Genomic DNA, 8,591 nt, shown 5'->3' with positions numbered 1-8,591 from the left:
CAATAAGTACATTCATATCAATAATTACTTTGAATATAAATGGACTAAATGCCCCAACCAAAAGACATAGAGTGATGGATTGGATAAATAAACAAGACCCATCTATATGCTGCCTACAGGAAACTTACTTAAGACCTAAAGACATGCAGATTGAACATGAAGGGACTGAATAGCATTTATCATGCAAATTGAAGTTGAAAGAAAGCCAGAGTAGCAATACTTATATCATAGAAAGTAGACTTTAAAACAAAGACTGTAATAAGAGACAAAGAAGGACACTATATAATAATAAGGGAACCATCCAACAAGAAGATATAACAATTGTAAATATTTATGTACCCAATATGGAGGAACCTGAATACATAAAGCAGCTAATAGCAAACATAAAGAAAATCATTGATAGTAATGCAATAATCGTAGGGGACTTTAACACCCCACTTACACTGATGGACAGATCATGCAAACAGAAAACCAACAAGAACACAGTGGCTTTGAATGACACATTGGACCAGATGGATCTAACTGATATATTCAGAATATTCCATCCTAAAACAGCAGAACACACATTCTTTTCAAGTGCACAGGGAACATTCTCCAGAAGATCACATATTAGGCCACAAAAGAAGCCTCAACAAATTCAAATAGATTGCAATCATGCATACCTTTTTTTTTAAAAAAACAACAGTATGAAACTAGAAATCAACAAGAAAAAAATCTGGAAATAATACAAATACATGGAGGTTAAATAACATGCTCCTAAACAATGAATGAATCAACCAAGAATTCAACAAGAACATTCTAAAAATATGGAGACAAATGAAAATAAAAACACAATGGTCTAAAATCTTTGCAAAAGCAAAAGCTGTTCTAAGAGGGAAGTTTGTGGCAATACAGGCCTACCTCAAGAAGCAAGAAAAACTCAAATGAACAACCTACTCATACCCCTAAAGGAGCTAGATAAAGAAGAACAAACAAACCCCCAAACCAGTATAAGGAAGGAAATAATAAAGATTAGAAGAGAAACAAATGAAATAGAAACTAAAACAAAGCAAAACAAAAAGTAGTAGAACAGGTTCTTTGAAAAGAGCAACAAAATTGATAAACTTTTAGCCAGACTCATAAAGAGAGAGAGGGAGAAAGGCAGAGAGTGAGGTGACTCAAACAATGAGAAATGAAAGAGGAAAAATAATGAGTGACACCACAGAAATACAAAGGATTGTAAGAGAATATTATGAAAAATTTAGGCCAACAAATTGGACAATATAGAAGAAATGGATAAATTCCCAAAAACATACAATCTTCAAAACTGAACCAGGAAAAAATAGAAAATGTAAACAGACCCCTTATTAACAATGAGATGGAATCAGTAATCAATAAACTCCCGACAAACAAAAGTCCAGAACCAGATGGCTTCACAGGTGAATTGTACCAAATATTTAAAGATGAGTTAATACCTATTCTTCTCAAACTATTCCAAAAAAATAGAAGAAGCAAAATTTCCAAATTCATTCCAGGAGACCATTATCACCCTGATTCCAAAGCCAGATAAGGATATCACACAAAAAAAGAGAACTTCAGGCAAATATCTCTCATGAACATAGATGCAAAAATCCTCAATAAAATACTAGCAAACTGAATCCAACAATACATTAAAAAAACCATGCACTACCTTCAAGTAGGATTTATTCCTGAGACACAAAGGTGGTTCAGTATTCATAAATCAGTCAAAGGGATACATCACATCATCAGGAGAAAGAATAAAAACTATATGATTATTTCAATAGATACAAAAAAAACCATTTGACAACCTACAACATTTATTCATGATAAAAACCTTCCACAAAATAGGTTTAGAGGGAATATACCTCAACATGTTAAAGACCATGTATGAAAACCCCACAGCAAACATCATACCCAATGGTGAAACACTGAGAGCTCCTCCCCTAAGATCAGGAATAACACAAGGATAGTCCACTCTCCTTACTTCTATACTGGAAATTTTAGCCACAGCAATTAGACAAGATAAAGAAATAAAAGGCACACAAATTGGTAAGGAAGAAGTAAGACATTCACTATTTACAGATGACATGATACTATATATAAAAAATTCTAACAACACCACCAAAAAAAAAAGTCTACTAGAACTGATAAATGACTTTGATAAAGTCACAGGATACAAAATCAATATGCAGAAATAAGTTGTATTTCTATACAGCAATAATGAAGTAGAAGAAAGAGAAATTTAAAAAATAATCCTAATATAATTGTGCCAAAAACAATGAAATATGTGGGAATAAACCCAACCAAGGAGGTGAAAGACCTATACTCTGAAAAAAATGAAATACTGATGAAAGAAATTAAAGATGACACAAACAAATGGATAGACATTCTATAGTCATGGATTGAAAGAACAAATATTGTTGAAATGTCCATACTACCCAAAGCAATTTACAGATTTAATGCCATCCCTATCAAAATACAATAGTATTTTTCACAGAACTAGAACAAATAATCCTAAAATTGGTATGGAACCACAAAAACCCTGAATAATCAAATCAATCTTGAAAAAGAACAAAACTGGAGGTATCACAATCCCAGGTTTCAAGATATACAACAAAGCTGTAGCAATCAGAACAGTATGGTGTTGGCCCCAAAACAGACACATAGATCAGTGGAACAGAGGAAGGATTTCACAGAATGAAACTCATGATTATATGGTCAATTAATATTTGACAAAATAGGAAAGAATATCCAATGGGAAAAAAGACAGTCTCTTCAACAAACTGGACAGCCACATGCAAAAAAATGAAAGTGGACCATTTTCTCACATCATACAAAAAAAATAAACTCAAAATGGATTAAAGATTTAAATGTGAGACCTGAAAGCCGTAACAGTCCTAGAAGAAAACACAGGCAATAATGTCTCTGACATTGGCTATAGCAACATTTTTCTAAATATATCTCCTAAGGCAAGAGGATCAAAAGCAAAAATTAACTATTAGAACTACATCAAAATAAAAAGCCTCTGCATAGACAAAGAAATAATCAACAAAACTAAAAGGCAAGCTACCAAATGAGAGAGAAGATATTCGCAAATGACATATCTGATAAATATATAAAGGACTTATAGAACTCAACACCAAATAATCCAATTAAAAATGGGCAGAACATGAATAGACATTTCTCCAAAGAAGACAGCCAGATGGTCAACAGACATATGAAGATACTCAACATCATTCATTATTAGGGAAATACAAATCAAAACCACAATGAGATATCATCTCACACCTGTCAGAATGGCTAAAATCAATAAGATAAGAAACAAGTGTTGGTGAAGATATGGTGAAAAAGGAACCCTCTTGGACTGTTGGTGGGAATGCAGCCACTGTGGAAAACAATTTGGAAGTTCCTTAAATAATTAAAAATAGAACTACCTTATGATTCAGTAATTCCACTATTGTATATTTACCCAAAGAATACAAAAACATGAACTCAAAAAGATATATGCACCCCTATGTTTATTGCAGCATTATTTATAATAGCCAAAATATGGAAGCAGCCCAAGTGTCCATTGATAGATGAGTAGATAAAAAGGTGGTACACACACACACACACACACACACACACACACACACACACAAGGGAATATTATTCAGCCATATAAAAGAATGAAGTCTTGCCATTTTTAGCAACATGGATTGATTAGAGAGTATAATGCAAAGTGAAATATAACAGTCAGAGTAAGACAAATACCATATGATTTCACTCATATGTGGAATGTAAGAAACAAATAAACAAAAACAAGCAAAGGGGAAAAAATGAGAGAGGGAGAGAGAAACCAATCATATATAGAGAATCAATTAATTACAGAGAACAAACTGAGGGTTAACAGAAGGGAGGTGGGTAGGGTATGGGTGAAATAGGTGATGGGGATTAAGGAGTGTACTTGTCATGATGAGAATGGGGTCATGTATGGAATTGTTGAATCAATATATTGTATATCTGAAACTAACAGAACACTGTATGTTAACTAGAATAGAATTAAACATTTAAATAAATAAATAAAATAATCAATGACCGTCTCAAAATGAGAAATTTGAGGAGCAAGTATTTATTTTCTATCCACGATAGTCCATGTATAGTCACCAAACTAAAGTATTTCTCTGATTCCTTGGATTCTAATCACATTTCATAAGTGAAAGATACCTTTATATTTGTACTTTATTTCAGAAATTTCTATAGCTTGGCTTATTAAAACTTATAAAACTTTAAGGCATGAAGTATACCCAATATGCATACATCAGATATTGAACATTATGCAAATTTTTAAATCTTAAAACATATGACTTGTTAAAGGAAGTTTCCCACAAATTCACTAGGGTTTTTGTTTTCTTTCTACATAAAGCTCTGGGTTATAATAAGAGTTAAGCAATAGCATTTTCTTCCAAAAAAACTTCAAACTTCATATGATTATAGTAAATCTCCCTAGATAATTTTACTAGATCAGTTTCTGACTTTTTAAAATAATACTTGCAGAGATCTTTATTTTATTTTTTGTACTCTTTATATCAATTTCCCTATACAATAGGAAAAACAACTGTACTTTACTCAAGTGTTGTTGCAAAGATGAAACAACAGAATCAGTGTGAAGCACTGCTCCTGACAGAGAATACACTGCTCAATAGATGTTAGATTTTATTATTAGTATTACTGTCATTATTAATTTATTATTATTAGTAGTAACAATAATTATTATTACTCTTCCTTTAGAAACTTCATCTGCCCTGTCTTTCTTGTGTTAATATATAGAGAAAGTATCAGTGGTCTAGACACAGGCAGACCAATATTCCATATCCTGGAGGGAACTACTGTTCAGACTTTGGGAGAGGACACTCAGCTCCCTTTCCCTGCCCCTGTCTCTAGTTACCAAGTGTTGGCTATGAAGCCATGGCCTGAGTGAGTCAGACCTCTAATAGCTGGGAGCATGCCTTCTTTCATTTTCAGATTGCCTTGTCACATCCCTCAGAGGGGACTTTGGGCACGAGAGAAGTTATGGGTTGTCCCTAGACATCCACTGGCCCTAAGAGGGGCAAGTCCAGTACCTCTAGGGTAGGGTTGCCCAATAAAATACAGGATACGCAGCCAAATTTGAATTCCAGATCAGCAACAAATATTTTTTTAAGTATAGGTATACCTCTAGTGGGGCATACTAAAAATGTATTCTACTATACTAAAATGATTATACTTATACTAAAAAATTATTTGTTCTTTATCTGAAATTCAACTGGGTGTCCTATTTGTTAAATCTGGCAACCGTATCCTGGGGTAAATCCCTACTGCTTGGTGGGCAGGGACCTGTACTGTTCATCTTTGTTCTCTTGTATCTGAAATAGTACTTGACGCACACACAGGTAACTGAAATGTTTGTGGAATAAATGAACTAAGACCACCTTGGTTTCTAAAGCCAGCCTACTCTCTGCACCTCAAAAACTTCCTGAATTCCACCAGATGTCCATGAGGCACTGGCCACTTCCCCTGGCCTATAGGGGGTTGGAGGTGGGGCAATGTCATTTGCTAAATATCAAATGTAGAGAAGCAGGGAGCAAGAGTAGGAGTAAAATGAGGGATTTGCAAAAGGCCAGATAAGAAGAGTGAAGAAATAATAAAATGTCTGGGTCAGAGAAGTGATATCTTCATTTGAAGCTGGTGAGCATTTCTGATAAGTGGAATTCTCACCACAAAGAGTTTCTCTTACACACAATCTTCCTTGTTTTTATGATTTGGAGATTTGCATAACACAGGAGTCAGGGGACAGGGATGGTAACGAAGAGTCTCCAAAGCAGCCGAAGCCACAAGATGGACCAAAGAGAACTTTTTGTCACTGGCCATCGATCCAACTGGGTTTTGTCATAGGATTTTGCTGTCAGGGAGTTAGGATCAGTGTTCGTTCCGATAGGTTAGAAGGTCAGGAAATGGTAGGTAGAAGTTAGAATTTATAATAAACATTCACTGCTCCTTCACTTCTTCTAGTTTTTAATTTGCTATAAAAAGACAGGAGAGAATTTGTTCAAAACCAAAACGCTTTTCTGGAGATAAACTCTGCTTTCCTCGGAGAGCAAGGAAATGCATCACAAATACAAACAACACTGGTGGAGCCATTTGTCCTGTGTGTGTTTACTTGCTGGGGGCCAGTGGGTTGGGCTCATGTAGGGGGTTGTTATTTCTCTTCCATTTGTCACTTTTAACTCCAGAGGTAACTTTACAGAAATCTTTGTCAGAGTTCTATAATCTGCTAGATATTAACTTGGCTTTAACTCAACATGCCATATTACAAGAGGCTCAGATGATTTCCAGTCTGAACAGTTTCTGGTCTTGTTGCCAAAGTAAAGTTTTTAAAAGTACCTCTAGGGATGCTCAGGGGGAGGCCTAATTACCCCCCTCTTGTGTGAGCTGGACTTCCCTTGGAAACAAATTAGCCCTCGGGCAGCTAGCTCACTGCTCTCACTGTACCTCAAGATGGGACTATGAAGCTGGCAGAGGTGGAGAGACTGGCAGCTGCACTTCCTGGATCCTTAAGTCAAAGCAAAGTAGTATTAATTAATGTTTGACGATCTTGGCTTGCGATCCCATGTCCAGATTATGTACTCCTGCAAAGTTAATTCTGTTAGAGGAGAAGTAGAAGAACATAATGGATCAAATCCACATTGGAGTCCTAAATTCTTAGGATGTTATGTTCTTTACTCTTTAGCAATTTCTTGGCTCATCGGTCATCATAAGAATGACAGGGGCGCCTGGGTGGCGCAGTCGGTTGGGCGTCCGACTTCAGCCAGGTCACGATCTCGCGGTCCGTGAGTTCGAGCCCCGCGTCAGGCTCTGGGCTGACGGCTCAGAGCCTGGAGCCTGTTTCCGATTCTGTGTCTCCCTCTCTCTCTCTGCCCCTCCCCCGTTCATGCTCTGTCTCTCTCTGTCCCAAAAATAAATAAACGTTGAAAAAAAAATTTTTAAAAAAAGAATGACAAAGGATTCCCCCAGCACCACAGTGCTGTCATCTGTTTTGGGACTATAATGGGTAACAGTTCTGGAACAGTCACACTCAAATACTAAGGGAAAGGACGGTGGTAAGTCTAGGTCTTGGTACTCATTTTGGCCTCTGACTGAATGGGCAAGAGCAGAGTCCACTAGGTGCCTGGTTATATGGGAGCCAGTCATGCCACTGATACAACTTTGCCTAAAATGGGATGATTCCACGGTTTATTTCATTCACACAAGACTTTTTAAAGGGTTCTCAACAGGAGATGGTTGTGGGGAAATGAACTGAACATAGCCTTACAGGGAAGGTTCACGACTCCAATCTCCTGTTTATTAGTGATGTGGCAAATCTTTTTAGAAGTCTAAGTCTCATTCTTGTCATATAAAGATGGAATTAGTGACAGAGCATCGTCAGATTGCTGAAAGCATTATACATTGGATTTGACAGTGTCGCCCATACAGAATGGGCCTGAAAAAATCAAATGGTAAAACCCTGGGTGGCTGCTGCCCAGTGTGGACATGTGACACCAGAGGAAGGCAGCTTGTGTAGGTGATACCAAACTTGGAAGATGAGTGTCTCCTGCTCAGAGCCAGGGGGACTATACAATGCTTTTACTTCTTTTTTTTTAAATTTTTTTTTTCAATGTTTTATTTTTATTTTTGGGACAGAGAGAGACAGAGCATGAACGGGGGAGGGGCAGAGAGAGGGAGACACAGAATCGGAAACAGGCTCCAGGCTCTGAGCCATCAGCCCAGAGCCTGACGCGGGGCTCGAACTCCCGGATCGCGAGATCGTGACCTGGCTGAAGTACAATGCTTTTACTTCTGTAGTATCCTAAAGGATAGTTGCCCTTGCTACTGAGATGCAGAAGTAGTTCAAAACAAAACAAAACAAAACAACAACAACAACAACAAAAAAAAAAAAACCCTCTGCGCTGTAAGTATAAATTCTGAGCAATTGTAGACAGAAAGTTCCCAATAGTTAGAATAAAAGTTAACAGCCCTCATATGAGGAAGTGGCTTCTCTAATGCAGATGTTCAGGCATTTATTTGCTCACTTTTCATTCAGCCAGGATGAGAGAGAATGGGATATGGAAAGAGCATGAGCAAAAAGTGCAAAGCCCCTGTGATTCCAAGGTAAAAGGTACCTTGTCGGTTTTGCCACTGACTGGTGGTTCAGATGTGCCTTAACTCTTTAGTCAGGAGTCCTGAGACTAGAATGGGCAGGTCAGATGAATAGCAGCCTTAACAGAAGACAGCTGGATCTTAACGAATTGGCATCTGAATGTGGCCCAAGTCACAAAAGCACTCTGTTAAGTGTAAAGGAATATAAAAATGTAAAGTAGTAATGTCATTAGAATGCTTTGAATCAAGGGTAAGAACTGTAAAAACAACACGCTCCTTTTTTTCTGGGCTAACATTACTGTCTAGGGATGAGAGCAGGTAAAAGGATTAAAGAGAGGTTATCTACCATGAAAATGAAATCACAGGAGAAGAAAAAAGTTGATACATTGTCACTTGCCAGCTCTTGACACTGGAAGAACAAAATAATGGTTGTTTTC

The 8,591-nt window shown here is 37.0% G+C and overlaps 1 protein-coding gene across 10 annotated transcripts in view; it reads right to left on the bottom strand.

Annotated features, from left to right (window-relative positions):
- VEPH1 (ventricular zone expressed PH domain containing 1) overlaps positions 1-8,591 on the bottom strand; it is a 254,768-nt gene that overhangs the window by 124,930 nt on the left and 121,247 nt on the right. The window lies entirely within an intron of this gene.

The sequence above is a fragment of the Leopardus geoffroyi genome, chromosome C2 (genome assembly GCF_018350155.1).
Source record: "Leopardus geoffroyi isolate Oge1 chromosome C2, O.geoffroyi_Oge1_pat1.0, whole genome shotgun sequence".
Classification (NCBI taxonomy): domain Eukaryota; kingdom Metazoa; phylum Chordata; class Mammalia; order Carnivora; family Felidae; genus Leopardus; species Leopardus geoffroyi.
This window is presented reverse-complemented; position numbering and strand designations above follow the sequence as displayed.